This window comes from Myotis lucifugus, unplaced genomic scaffold (assembly GCF_000147115.1).
Source record: "Myotis lucifugus unplaced genomic scaffold, Myoluc2.0 scaffold_359, whole genome shotgun sequence".
Classification (NCBI taxonomy): domain Eukaryota; kingdom Metazoa; phylum Chordata; class Mammalia; order Chiroptera; family Vespertilionidae; genus Myotis; species Myotis lucifugus.
Window position 1 is genome coordinate 40,808 of NW_005871407.1, and position 15,561 is coordinate 56,368.

Sequence of the window (15,561 nt, forward strand, 5' to 3'; positions counted from 1 at the left end):
AAAACCAGAATAATGAAATTCTTTTATTGTTGGCAATTATGATTTTATTTATAATTTTTCATGCATTGTCTTACAGTATTGGTTCAAAATTACTTCAGATTATTATATTTTGGGAAAAACATTTATCCCTAATAAGAAGTAGCCTTAATGTAAACTATAAAGTTAATTTTTATTCATAAGTACATGTATGAATTTAGTTCTGTTCTAGCAATAGACTTCAATAACATTTTTAAAAATAATTTTTGGAGACATAATGTTGTCAAACTCAAAAGGTTTTATCCCTTGCAGTGCTTCATTCAAAACAAGACATGGTTGTCACACAGTAGTTTTATTTACTTGCAGCAAGTAAAGGAGACAGGAGATTCATCCCCAAAACTGTCTCCCTGAAGGGAGGCTTGGCATTGCTTAGAGACACTATTTGGTCAATTACACATTTATTTCTTCTTTGTAGTTGGCTACATTTATTCAGCTAAGTTGCTGTGAAGCTCATCCTATTTACAACTGGTCTGCAAAATACTGTGCTAAGTTTTAATATTTAGCAAAATTAGTATTTAATAAGAATGGCCCAGACTTTAAGACCCTTGTCCTACCTAACAGTAATGGTAGTGTATGTCTGAAATGTAACTTGACAATATGTTTGTAAAAATGTCATCACCTGAAATTAGTATTTAAAGTGAGTCATAATTATTTTGAAAAATGTTTAGGTATAATCAGATATTCACATATATTTATTTATACATGAATTTTATTATAGATTCTTAAACATTATGTACCTTTTCATGTGCATAAATGATTTACCATAGAGACTTCTGGTTTCTCACTTGAGGAAAAGTGTAGAAGAAAGGGCTGGCTTTTGTTACACAATAGAAACTATTCCCCATGAGCTAGATATTCGCCACAAAAATAATGAAGATAGAAGAAAAATGGGAAGATCTTTTTGGTTTTGCCTCAATTTTAACTCTTTGTACTATTTTTTTCTGCAGAAAGCAATGTTATAAGTGTGATTAGATTAGTCCATCAAAGGAATTTCAAATTATTATTCTGCTGAAATACTGAATGTTCATAAACCATGTTGTTTTCAATTTGTAGTGTAATACATTAAATTAAATAACTATATATAGATTATCAGAAAAATAGATCTAATTTTTCTTTAGCTATCTATGAAATAATTTGTGTAAAATAATTATATTCTAATGATCACTGTCATGTGTAAATATTTGAAGACTAGAGGCCCGTTGCACAAAAATTTGTGCACTTGGGTGGGTACCTCAGCCCTGCCTGTGCCTTCTCACAATCTTGGGCCCCTTGGGGGCCCCTTCCCTTGGCTGCTGGCACCAGTTTTCCTCCAGCACCCAGAACCCAGGCCTTCACTCTTCACCGGGAGGGGCCCGGGAAGTGGGTGAGGGGCTTAGCTCTTTTAAAAATATTTCTGAATGTTTTCTAAATAACCCTGTAGGAATCTACTTTCTGAAACATGCTGGTTGTTAAGGGCTGATTTGGGTAATCAACAAAAATGTATGTTAAAATCCTAATCCCCAGAACCTCAGCATGTACCTGTATGTGGAGATAAGATCTTTAAAGAGGGGATTACATTAAATTGAGGAAGTTCCAGTGGGACCCTTAGCCCATCTCACTGAAGTCCTTATAAGAAGAGGAATGTTGGGGTCCAGCCCCAGCAGGTCCAGGGGTTCCCAAAGGTGTGGACGGAGTCGGCAAAGAAGGAATGACACAGAGGCAGCATTCAGGTGATCATCATAGCTAGGTTCTCTTTTAATGTCCTGTTACATGTATATTTATACTATTTGATCCTATAAGCATGCCTGTATAAGCTTTTTTTTTTTTTTGGGAGGTCAGTCAAAGGGGGAGCTGGCTAAGGTGGGGTAGGGCAGCAGTTTGTCTGACCCCCGAGAAACCCAATTTGAGTCCAGAGCCTCAACCGCTTTGAAGCCAAAGTCTTCCTCCACCTTTATCTGAATGGGGGCCAGCTCCGGAGTCAGCGGGACTCCTGCCAGGTGCCCTTCCATGGTGCTGGCCACCTCTTCCACCTGCTGGGCCCCTCGCCAGGGGCCAGGATGCTGGCTTCTGTGGGTACTGGTGTCCTCCTGGGCGGGAACAGCCCCTCTTTCTCTGGAGGCGCATTCTCAGTGTTGCCTGAGGTGGGGCGTCTGTGCCCTGGCTGCCCTCGTCCTCCAGTAAGATGGTGAACTGGCTGGCCCGGTAGTCACCGCCGTAGGAGTCCAGCACCCTCATGAGGAACCTCTGCTCATCCTGGAGTCTCCGTGTTATCCTCTGTATCTGATGAAGCCTGTTCAGGACCCGCTCGTTCACCTGCTCGATCTCCCTCCAGTGTCGACCCAGCGCTTGGTAAGTCCTTCAATTGAGTTCCTGTTGGCACCATGGCCACTGGCCTTGGGCTGCCTCCTCCTTTTCGTCTCTCTCCTGGAGGCTGGAGCTGCCCAGACACCCAGACACAAACTCCACTTCGGTCTCAAGCTTGCTCTCCAGGGTGTGACCACCGAACAGCGGAGGCAGCGCCAGCTCCAAGCAGGGAGGTGCTGAGAACTCCTCAAAGCCCACGGCTGCCATGGACCCCTCTCTCTGCTCCAGCTCCATTTCTCCCTGGCTCCCCGAAGAACTTCCAACCTTGCAAGCCTCTTAAAGTGCAAAACGACTTGCCCCATCTGATTTCATGGCCAGGCACACAGGCCCCGGCCGCTAAGCCTCCTGGGAGTTGTAGTTCTCTATTTCCCGCTCGCTTTCCTCGCCCGACCCCGACCCCAGTCCTGGCTGAAAGGCCCTGCTTGCGGGTCTAAAGCTGCTGGCCAGGCATCTGAGTCACCTCCATCTTTATTCCTGTCCTGACACCGCACAGTCTGACCACGGAGACTCTGCTGGGAGGCCCCTGGGTCTCCTTCTGGGGCCTGGCTGCGTCGCCCCGGAGACAGGATCACATGCCCTGCGGAGACACAGTCCCAGGACAGATCAGCCCCCAGGCAGGAATGCAGCCTGGACTCTGGCCCCGCCTCTGGGTGTTCTCCAATCACTGATGATTGGTGATCTGAGAAGCCCAGCAGGGCAGGGAAGAGGCGGACATCCCCTCTTCCCTGCCCCACCCGGCTTCTCCAATTACTGGCCCAGGGCCAGAAAAGGCAGCCCGGCTTCTCCAATCACAAAGGCAGCCCAGTTCTCCAGTTCTTGGCTGCCACCTGGATTCCTACACCAGCAGGCAGCTTCTTCCATCCTTCCCCTTTCGCCTCCCATCACTGTGCCTACATATGCAAATTAACCGCCATCTTTGTTGGCAGTTAATTTGCATATGACCCTGATTAGCCAATGGGAAGGGTAGGGAAGTTAAGGTTAATTAACATGTTTGTCTATTATTGATTGGATAGTTATTTATATATTTTTTATATTTGATAAGGCATATTTTATTTGGTCCTTTTTCATTCAATGAATTTTCCAGTCTGTGCAATGTACCATGCTCTCTACAATGTGGGTGCCAAATGGGAGCAAAGCCCAAAGATTACTTATCTTCCTCAAGTTTCAGAAAGATTAGAATAAGTACAATATATTAAAGGAAGGTAAAACGAAAAGCTTTGCATTGTAGATACGGAATATTGCTGGTAAACATGTGGAAGAAAAGGCAAGTTAATTGACATAGCATGGGGTGCAGACACAAGTTACTATACTAGTACATAGTAACTGACTCACTGGATACAGGTGAGATGAATGATGGCAAGAAATTAAAAGGTATCCTTAGTAACTGCTGAGGGAAGAAAAGGAAGAAAACAAAGATGATTGTGACACCCTAAATCTATCTCTCTGAATTTATGAAAGTACTTATTAGGAAAAGGAAGGTCTTAATGAATATCACAATTAGCCTTGCTATAAAAAGATTGGGATATTTCAGCTAGCCTTTTTATTTTCCATCTAAAATTTTAGAGAATGTTGATAGTAGAAAGAATTTCTCTGTATGCTCTTTTCCTGAAATAGTATGACCTTTCAGTCAATTTCCTTGCCTGTTATTTTGTATATGCTGCATGTAATTGTTCTATTTTTATATAAATTGATCTTTGGGATCTACTCATTATTGCTGTCATTTTTTGACCTCCTTTAAATATACTTGGTTACATTTATTTACCAACTACTATATATCAACCACTTTGTATTTATATAATTTACATAATCTTGGTACATATATCTCTCCAAAATTATTTTACTTATATTACTATTGGGTAAAAATAGACATTTTATTTTACACTATACATCAGAATGAACTCCCATCCTAGACTTATTGAAAAGAATCTAGGTGAGTGTGTTTTGTAAGAGACCCAGCAGATAATATTAAGAAAAACTCTCTAGATGATCACTATGATGTATGCATGCACTATAATGATTATTGCCAGTATGAGAGATCTAAATAAAATAAATGCTTCAATGGAATAATTGTCCAGAGTGTAATTTGAAAAGTAATCAAAGCAGCACTTCTAATGTCAAAGTGAATGCAAAGATAATTGATTTTAAAGTAGATAGCACATTCTTTCTCTTTTGTATGTTAGAAAAATGTTTGCATCTCAGATCTTAAAATGGTAATTATATATATGATTTTAAGAACAGAATAAATTATGTAAAGTTGATGTAATATTTTGTGGCCCCATAACATAGTGCATGAAAAAGAGACTGTGATGTGCTTTTGTGAATCCCAAATAACTTTGATTTCAGAGAATCTTTGGAGTGTTATAACTGCCTCATTAAGCAAACTTCACCAGCTGATTGTCATTGCTCTACAGAATAAGAATTTATTGTCTTTTTTGATTGCAATATTTAATAATATTATCCTGAAGAGAGAAACAAGGTTAAAAAATAAGTATCTCAAATGCCTTTTTCCTAAATAGAGTAGTAAGAATACATCTATGAATTATGTATATAACTTTGGCTTGTAAATGTAATACAACTGCAGAATCTAGGCAGGATATCGTGAAAGCCATGTTTTTTTGTTGTTGTTTTATTTTTACAAAATCAGTGGTTTGGATACAAATGACTTAAGTAGAGGACGAATTTATCTAGATGTATTTATAATGTCAATATTTTATTTTTATTAGAGTTATCAATTTGTCAAATTTGGGGGGAATTGTGTATAATTTTAAGTATTAGAACCCATTCCATATAACATCTTCAAGTCACATTTAATATATGTTAAAGCTGATACTTCTGAAAGAATTTAGTTCCAACATCTAAGAAATGTGACATTGTGGTTAGGTTCATAGACATTTAATATTTTTGTTTTCTTGGAGAATTGATTACTTAATGCCACTTTTATACCTTGCTCTGAAATCTTGTCTGAAATTACTGTAGTTACTCCACTTTCTCTTAAGTACTGTTAAATATTCCATAGTCTTTACTCTGACTCTATTAAAGTCTTTATATTTAAAATGGGTTTCTATAGAAAAGAAAATTCCCATATGTTAGTATGTTTAAACCATTCACATTTACATATAATTTCTTGTTTTTTTTGTTTCTCTAGAGAAGATAGACATAAAATCATCCATAACTAAGCACTAAGCTTGAGTGCTGCCAAGGGACTTTCATATTTTAAGCAGAACATTATAAACCATCAATCAGTTAGTTAACCCACTGTGAGGACGTGGTTGGAAAGTCTGTAAAGAGGATTCTCCAAAAGGTTGGGGGCCCAGGGGGACCTTCCCAAAGGTGGCAGCCCCTGCCTTGACTTTTCCAAACAAGTCTGAGCCCCCAGGTGTTTTACTGGAATCTCTATGTTTAGTCTTTAGACCTGACCTTGTAGAAGCCTGTGCTTTCTCAAGGATACTCACCCTGCTGATTGCATCTAGAAGTTAATTTTAGTTCAAGCTGTTGCTACAGTAAAAGCCTAAGGATGCGGGCCAATGGGGCTATCCCAGGGGTGGGCAAACTTTTTGACTCGAGGGCCACAATGGGTTCTTAAACTGGACCGGAGGGCCGGAACAAAAGCATGGATGGAGTGTTTGTGTGAACTAATATAAATTCAAAGTAAACATCATTACATAAAAGGGTACGGTCTTTTTTTTTTTGTTTTATTCATTTCAAACTGGCTGGATCCGGCCCGGGCCGTAGTTTGCCCACGGCTGGGCTATCCAGTTCCTTCATACAGGTAGTCCCTTAGCCCTCTCTTTCACGGAAACGTGTGTCAGAGTAACCCATTCATCCATCACACAGGGTCTGTTGGTCAGTCCCAGCAGCCACTCCCCCTTTTGGTGACCAAAAGTGAAAGTCAGACTTTCAGGGGTTCCTGGAGATAAACATAGAGCTTACCCAATCCAGTTGCACTTCTCTGGCACATTCACTAAGAGTCCATGATCAATCATGTGATCAATTAAACAATATATTATCTACATATACCTCATGACTGATACACATGTGAGTGGGTCAAGTATAAAGAAAAGCATGCAAATGGTAAACACAGTATGCAGAGTTACTAGCTCTTAAAAGAAATGGAGAGGGTAAGATTTGGGGCAAGAACATGGAAGTTTTCTAGGATATTGGTTATGATCAATTTCTTAAGCTGTGTAGCAGACACAGGTGTGTTTCCTTTTTAGTAGTCATTATACTCTCATATATGTTATAAATATCCTAATATCCTTGTATTTATTATTTTCTGCGTACGAATATAAATGTTTTGTGTATATTAACTCCTTTTATTCTCATAATGATACTGTGATACTCATTTCACCAAAGTGCAAACTGAAGTTTAGAGGGGGCAAGTAACCTCCTGATACCACAGAGTTAGTGAGTGTGTCACCCAGTGTGACCATAAATTAGATAAAGTCCCCCAAGCAAGCTATCTTCAGTTTGAAATAGGGGATTGGCACTGTATTATGAATTCTGATTTTGGGTTACCAAATGAGATTCTGATTTTGGGTTACTTCTTCTTTATAAAATGGGATAACTTTAGACTCTACTACTATTATAGGCATTTTGAAAGGTAGAGTTTATAATTAAACTGATTAGATCAAAAAATATAAAAGTAAAAAATTTAAAAAGCAATGAAATACGATTTTGGTACTGGAATAAGTCTAAATAAAAAGCAATTTTTTATATATTAGCCAAATGGAAAAATTAAAGTATGAAAATAGTTAAGAAAACAGTACATTTTATTCACAGATATAATATGGGTGAGTGATAAAAAAACTTTAGAAAAGAAAAAAAATAGTTTAATTTATTTGGAAAAATGCCCTTGCCATTCAATCTGCTGAGAGAGAGAAAGAAAAACTATGAAGGTGATGATTTTTTTAAAGCTTCACTTTTATATGAAAAACTGCTTGCAAGTACATTTTGTAGAAGAATAACTGCTAAAAACAACTGTGCAAAGCCACCATGGGTTGTCATGTTTGGAGATAATTGTCACATCACCCAGGCTTACAAGCTGTTTCTCCTCATACTCTTAAGAGTGTTGGATAAGCGAAAGTTACCATATTACTTTACCTGTAATTTCACCCATTTCTGTGTAATATGAATCTATAATATTATAAAAGTATATTTAATTATGATTATACTATTTTGTTGAATAACAATCTCAGTACTAAGCTGGCTAGAACTTTGGAGCATATGGGGAAGGATGTTCATACCTTAAAATTTGTTTTTACTGGTAATGACTATTTTAATGCATCTCTGACTTATCTTAAACTAAAAGCATTGTAGCAAATGATAAAGACACAAAATAAGAGACAACTACATAAAACATTTTTATTTTTTTATTTCATATATGATTTAAGAAAAAAGCCCGAATCTCATGAATGCCTTTCATAAAAGGCAACAGCATGAAATATTTTGTTTCATTAAATCCACTTATAAGTTTATAGGGTCTTCTAACTTACTATAATTACCATCTGAACCAAAATCCAACTTCATCTGTATGATCCGAAAACAATGTATACTTCCCATACACCATACAACCTATGGGTCGAATGACCCTTTCACAGGGGTCACGTAAGACCATCGGAAAACACATATATAATTACATATTGTTTTTGTGATTAATCACTATGCTTTAATTATGTTCAATTTGTAACAATGAAAATACATCCTGCATATCAGATATTTACATTACGATTCATAACTAGCAAAACTATAGTTATGAAGTAGTAACGAAAATAATTTTATGGTTGGGGGTGGGGATCACCACAACATGAGGAACTGTATTAAAGGGTCGCAGCATTAGGAAGGTTGAGAACCACTGCCATACACCACCTGTTAATGAGGAAGAGAAACATGCAGACAACAATATCACTATACTAAAGTTATTAATTAGAATAGGAGTAGGAAAAAAGCAAAATATCTTTTGAAGAAATCAACTTTATTCATTTTGGCAAATAACTGGTTTTCCAAAAAGTAAAATAACTGGAACATTTTAGAGAAATGATTTGTTAATATTTTGAAATATTACATATGTAATAATATGAGGTTATTATTTTTGTTACCTTCTGAAGGTAATCATTTGGAATGAATATCCTAATATATAAAAAGCCACTGGCCATCACGACCGAAACAACCGAATGGACAACTGAACGCTGAGTGGGCAACCAGGCCGGCAGGGGGCAGTTAGTGAGGGACGACCAAATGACTGAGCATCAGGTTGCATGCAACAACCAGGCTGGCATAGGGGGGCAGTTGGGGGCAACCAGGCTGACGGAGGGGCAGGGTAGTAAGGGCCAACCTGGCCAGTGGGGGGCAGTTAGGGGTGACCCACCAGGCAGGCCGGTAAGAAATTAGGAGCCAGTGGTCCCGAATTGTGAGAGAGATGTCAACTGCCAGTTTAGGCCTGATCCCTTGGACCAGCAGTCAGACATCCCCCGAGGGGTCCCAGATTGGAGATGGTGCAGGCTGGACTGAGGGGATACCCCCCCATGCAAGAATTTCATGCACTGGGCCTCTAGTATTGTATAATATATTACAATACAGTAAATATATTATATTTATTGTATAAATATTTTTAAAAATTGTTATCCCTAATAATTCCAGTATCTATATCTAAACTATAGAAAAAGTACAATGAAAAGAACCTTGTGCTTTATGATAATCATATGAGTTAAACATGGTAAATCATAATTTATAGATAAAAAATTGCAAAAAGAAGTGAAGTCTGGGCTGTTCAGGAAATCACTTACATCTCTGTAGGCAGTAAGTATGCACACGGTATGCAGACCCGGCCTGTTGGATTACAAGAGCCTTGGCTGACACCCATTGGCTGGCAGTTGGGTTGGAGCAGCAGGGAAAGCAGAGTTGGGAGTACACAGCAGAGGTGTTTCTGTGCCTGCAGAAGAACAAGGAAGCCAAGGCACACATGTGGGATTGAGCTCATACTGTTGGCAGCCAGAAGCCAAAGATGCATTTTGCACTTCTGTTGTAAAATGGTCTGTCTTACCTAGTCTTCAAAATAGTCACTTTAAATTTGCACATAAACTTAATAGATTTTAAAGCCCTCGAGTTCTATCAACCAGCACTCCTCACTGTCCCAGGATCCTAGTGCATAAATTAAGCCTATGAATAAAATTGCATGAGTTTGCTGTGAAATATGCAGAAAACATGCAAACACTTGTCCATGTAAAATACAACAGGATTCATTGTCTCAGGCAACATGATCCTATATAATAATAGAGAAACATGGTAATTAACCATAACTTCGCTACCCTTCCCATTGGCTAATCAGCAAGATGTGCAAATTAACTGCCAACCAAGATGGTGTCCGGCAGCCAGGCAGCTGAAGCAAACAGAAGGCTTGCTTGCTCCAGTGATGGAGGAAGCTAAGGTTCCCCGCCTGCCGCCGCCCAGCTCTGAGCTGCACTCTAAGCAACTATGTTGCAATTATAGAAGCTAAACAAGCCAGCCGGCCTCAAAGCTGGAGCTGAAACAGTGTTTCAATTATAGAGGCCAAATAAACCCAGATCAGCAGCCGAGGTCTCAGAGCTAAAGCCGGCTCTCAGCTCCAGTGACAGCCATAGAAGGTAAATAAATCCCAAAATAAAAAAAAAAGAAAGAAAGGAGAGGATGGGAGCTTCAGTCGCCCGCCAGCCTGAAAATGGCCCTCAGCCCCTCACCCAGACTGGCCAGGCACCCCAGTGGTGACCCCCACCCTGAAGGGGGTGTGACCAGTTGCAAACAGCCATCATCACCTCATCCAGCCTGGCCAGGCACCCAAGTGGGACCCCCACCCTGATCCGGGACACCCTTCAGGGCAAACCAGCCGGCCCCCACCCATGCACCAGGCCTCTATCCTATATAGTAAAAGAGTAATATACCTCCCAGCACTGGGATCAGCGGAGCCGCGAGGCCTCCTGGCACCGGGATCAGCTGAGCAGCGAGGCCTCACTGCGCTGATGCACTGGGATCAGCGGAGCCGAGAGGCCTCCTGGCACCGGGATCAGCTGAGCAGCGAGGCCTCACTGCGCTGATGTCAAGCGGAGCCGCAAGGCCTCCCAACACTGGGATCAGTGGAGCAGCGAGGCCTCCTAGCACCGGATCAGCGGAGCCGCAGGCCTCCTGTCCCTGGAGCAGAGGAAGGGCAGCGCCCAACCCCTGATCACCTGTGGTCTGTGTGTGAAGGGGCGGGGCACACCTTCCTATCTATGTGCCCTGCTCTGTTTGGGACAGGGGAAGGCGCCCCAACCCCCTGATTGGCCCTGCTCTGTGCATGACAGGGGGGAGTTCTCCAAAGCCCCTGATGGCCCTGCTCTGCACGTGACAGAGGAGAAGCTCCCCAACCCCCTGATCGGCCCTGCTCTCTTCGTGACAGGGTATGGGGCCCCAACCCCCCTTATGGGCCCTGCTCTGTGCGTGACAGGGGGCAGAGCCCCAACCCCCTGATTGGCCCTGCTCTGTGCATGACAGGGGGTGCCACCGCAACCTCCCCATTGACCCCGCCTTGAGTGTGATAGGGGGCGGTGCCCCAACCCCCCAATCAGCCCTATCCTGAGTGTGACTGAGGGTGGCATCCCAACCTCCCAATCCGCCCTGCTCTGTGCATGACAGGGGGTGGCGCCCCAACTCCCCAATCGGCCCTGCTCTGAGCCCAACCAGGGGCTGCACCTAGGGATTGGGCCTTCCCTCTGCCACGAGGGAGCGGGCCTAAGCCAGCAGGTCGTTATCTCCCGAGGGGTCCCAGACTGTGAGAGGGCACAAGTGGGGCTGATGGACACTCACGTCCCCCCCCCCCCCCCCGCCAGTGCACAAATTTTTGTGCACCGGGCCTCTAGTACATTAAATAATAGGGCAGGCCATAACAGCACACCTTGGTAACTAAATTGGTTTTAGCTCAAATAATAATCTAAAATGTACCTCTTACAAAAGTTCATTATTAGTCAAAATTATTAGCAATCTTATTAAAGTGCATTTTCTTTTCTTTTTTGTGTGAATTCTCACCCAAGGATATTTTTTCCATTGATTTTTAGAGAGAGTGGAAGGCAGGGGGAGAGAGAGAGAGAGAAACATCAATGTTAGACAAGAGAGAGACATGGATTTGTTGTGTCCCACACACGATGGAACCTGTAACCAAGGTACTTGCCCTTGACCAGGATCAACCCATGACCCTTCAGTCTGAGGCCAATGCTGTAACCACTGAGGTACCATCCTGGCAAAGAACATTTTCTTTTTTTTCATAATAGTATACATACAAATCACTCATGAATTTTATCCTGCTATGATAATCAGCCCATAACAGATTTGGTTAATGCTAGGGTGCCTCATGGAAAAAAAAATTGTACATAAATTTTAAAATTCAACCAACATTAAGATCTTGTAATTCTGGATTAAAGACAACTAATTTAGAACCAATAAGTGATGAAATTGAGCAGTATAAACATACATTTAAGTAATTAATTATTATTTTACTTTTGTAATTATTACACCAAAATTAGCCTACCTTGTGACTTTATGTATGCAAGAAAGAGTGTTTACATTAAGTATGAAACATAATATATTGATTATTCCTTGGCATTATATATAACATACAAAAATTGTATCATTTTTCAAGGAAATTTCTTTGATTGGATTAAATAATAACATTAAAAAATAAACAGACAAAAACAAACTTTGGGCAACACAGGTAATGTTTTTCATTTTATTTCCTAGTCATCTTTAAACTTCCTGACCTCTCATATGGTTGATTTAAAAGTTAAAACACAAAAAATCCAATAGAGTATTCACTGGAATTTTCACCTTCATAGCACCACTCAATTAATAATGTGTTGACCACTATTTCAAAGTGAGTTGAAATGTGTCCTGGCACTTGATAGAACAAATGTTCCATCAATGTTCATCTGTTCTGAATTAGACTATTTAACCCTCTTATACTGGTGTTCTTATCAAAGTCTTTGCTTCTAGAAGATCACACATGTTCTTATTCAAATGGCCTAAAATGAAATTTTTACAAAGGTAAGATTACAGACAATAAAGAGAAAAAGGCATGTTACATTAGAATTAAAAAGACATTGTAAATGCACAGAAAGAACCTAAATGAACTCATTAGTTGTAAAGGTTGATAGCCAGAACTGTTCCTCACAGCTGGTATACTGTAGGGTGATTGTAAATTTTGCCTGGGTTTGAGTTAAAACAAGAAGTACAAGGGGCAGTCATTTTCTTCCTCTTGACCTAATTTTATAACTGGAAGAGTTATGCAGCTAGTTGATTTTGTCTTAGTATTTGTTTATGAAAACAGTGTTTGGCAAGTGGTTTTAGTTCTCTACCATTTCCTTTCTTTCTAGCCAGCCTTCAAACTGTCATAAAACACTCACCCAGGCTGGCCACACCCTCATGGGGTGAGTGTCCCTGCTGGAGGGCTTGGCCAGCCTGCAAACTGCATTCAGCCACTCACCCAGACAGGCAGGCACCCCAGCAGGAACCCCCCACCCTGAAGGGAGTGTTGCCAGCCTGAAAATGGCCCTCAGCCCCTCACCCAGACTAGCCAGGCACCCAGTGGGGACTCCCACAGTGAACGTGCTGTGACCAGCCTGCAAACAGCTATCAGCCCCTCAACCAGGCTGGCCAGGCACCCCAGGGGGAACCCTTACCCTGAAGGGGTTGTAGCCAGCCTGCAAATAGCCATCAGCCACTCACCCAGGCTGGTCAGGCACTCCTATATAATAAAAGGGTAATATGCAAATTGACCCTAACAGCAGAACGACTGGGAATGACTGGTCACTATGACACACACTGACCACAGGTAGCAGATGCTCAGTGCAGGAGCTGCCCACTGGTGGTCAGTGTGCTCCCACAGGGGGAGCTCTGCTCAGCCACAAGCCATGCTGGCAGCTGCCAGTACAGCAGTGGTGGTGAGAGCCACTCCCGCCTCCTCAGCAGCACTAAGGATGTCAGACTGCAGCTTAGGCCTGCTCCCCGCGGGCAAGTGGACATTCCCCGAGGGCTCATGGGCTGCCAAAGGGATATCTGACTGACAGCTTAGGCCCAATTCCCCAGGGAGCAGGCCTATGCCAGCAGGTAGTCATCCCCCGAGGGGTCCCACACTGAGAGGGCACAGGCCTGGCTGAGAGACCCCCCGAGTGCACAAATTTTTGTGCACTGAGCCTCTAGTTTTAAATAAACTCCTTTAACTCCCATCTCTCTTCTGTCACAGTTTCAGCCTCCCAATAAATGAATATACAATATTCTGCAGGATTAAGAGTTGGGAATTCTATGGAGTACAAGAAGATTCAGGGTATTTCAATCCTATTTTTTCAGCTCCATACTGACCTTTTGTTGAAGGAACTAATTCCTGTGACTTTCTGGAGTTTTGTGGTTCAATCAGTTTGCTTCTGGCTGAAATTTCAGTTTAAATAGGTTTGTAAAATTTTATATGTTTTTATCTGCTTGCTGTTTAAAAATGTAGTTGATATTTTCTTTATTTACTTCTATATTACTTATAATTTTCTTGTAGTTTAAACCCATTTACTAAAATGTAATACAGCTTTAAGAGTGGTAGATATAAAAAAGTATTTCACAGTGGCGTATTTAATCTAAGAGCATGTTTTAAAAATATACTATTGTCTCCAGCATTTGATGGGTGCTTATCACAGAAAAAGAACAAGTCTCTAATATCTAATCTAATAAAAGAGAAACATGCAAATTGACCGCACCTCTGCTACAACCCAAGCCATGCCCACCAGCCAATCAGAGCGATTATAGACAAATTAACCCAACCAAGATGGTGGCCAGCAGCCACGGAGCTGGAGCAAGCAGGAGGATTGGTTGCTCTGGCAATGGAGAAAGCCAAGCTTCCCGCCTGCTCTGGCAGGCTGTGGCCTCCTCTCAAGGCAACAAAGTTTCAATTATAGAAAATAAATAAGTCCTAGATACCTGCTTCCAGCCAGTCTCCACTGGGAGCTTGGGTGGCTGGGGGCCGCGGCCAGCATGCAAACAGCCATCAGCCCCTCACCCAAGCTGGCCACACCCTCATGGGGTGAGGATCTCTGTTGGGGGGCTTGGCCAGCCTTCAAATAGCCATCAACCCCTCACCCAGGCTGGCCAGGCACCCCAGCAGGACCCCCCATCCTAAAGAGGGTGTGGCAAGCCTGAAAATGGCCCTCAGCCCCTCACCCAGGATGGCCAAGCACCCCAGCGGGACCCCCACCCTGATCCAGGACACCCTTCAGAGCAAACCAGCCAGCTCCCACACATGCACCAGGCCTCTCCTATATAATAAAAGGGTAATATGCAAATTGACCCCAACAGCAGAACGAGTGGGAATGACTGGTCACTATGACACACACTGACCACCAGGGGGCAGACGCTCAATGAAGAAGCTGCCCCCTGGTGGTTAGTGTGCTCCCACAGGGGGAGCTCTGCTCAGCCACAAGCAGGCTGACGGCTGCCAGTACAGTGGTGGTGGTGGGAGCCTCTCCCGCCTTCTCAGCAGCACTAAGGATGTCCATCTGTAGCTTAGTTTTTCTCCCTGCTGGGAAGTAGACATCCCCCGAGGGGTCCCAGACTGCGATAGGGCACAGGCCGGGCTGAAGGACTGCCCCCCACCCCCTGAGTGCACAAACTTTTGTGCACTGGTCCTCTAGTAAATTATATAAAGCTGCTATCACTTTTTTGGAGCTGGAATTGTTAACATATTAGATCAAGAATAATGGACTCTGTGAGGAAAGGATTAAATTATAAGTGACACAGTACTGTAATGTAAAGAATAATTAGGTCACTATTTTTTTATGATCAGTGTGGTGCAAACACATAACACAGCAGAACATCATGGAGAAGCATATGGCAGTGAAAGTGATTTATTATACTTCATATACTAGAAGAGAGGGTTACTGCATGCCATGCAGGGAGTATATCGGATAGCTCCAATTGAGCAACTCAATCAAGCAGGTAGAGAGAGAGAGAAAGAGAGAAAGATGACTTGTGAGTAAGTCCCTTTATTGGGAGTATACAAGCAAAAGTTATGAGGGGAATCCATTGGCATGTTTGAATGACACTAAGTCACAGTCAAGGGAGGCAAAAAGGAGGAACTTGTAACAGGGGCCAGCCTTATCACACTGGTGTACCTACGTGGTAACTTAGGTAGGGTGTTCACAG

General features: G+C 42.2%; 1 pseudogene; it reads right to left on the bottom strand.

The window, feature by feature from the left end:
• Positions 1-1,850: 1,850 nt before the first annotated feature.
• Positions 1,851-2,613, bottom strand: LOC102423524 (annotated as a pseudogene).
• Between the last annotated feature and the right edge of the window lie 12,948 nt (positions 2,614-15,561).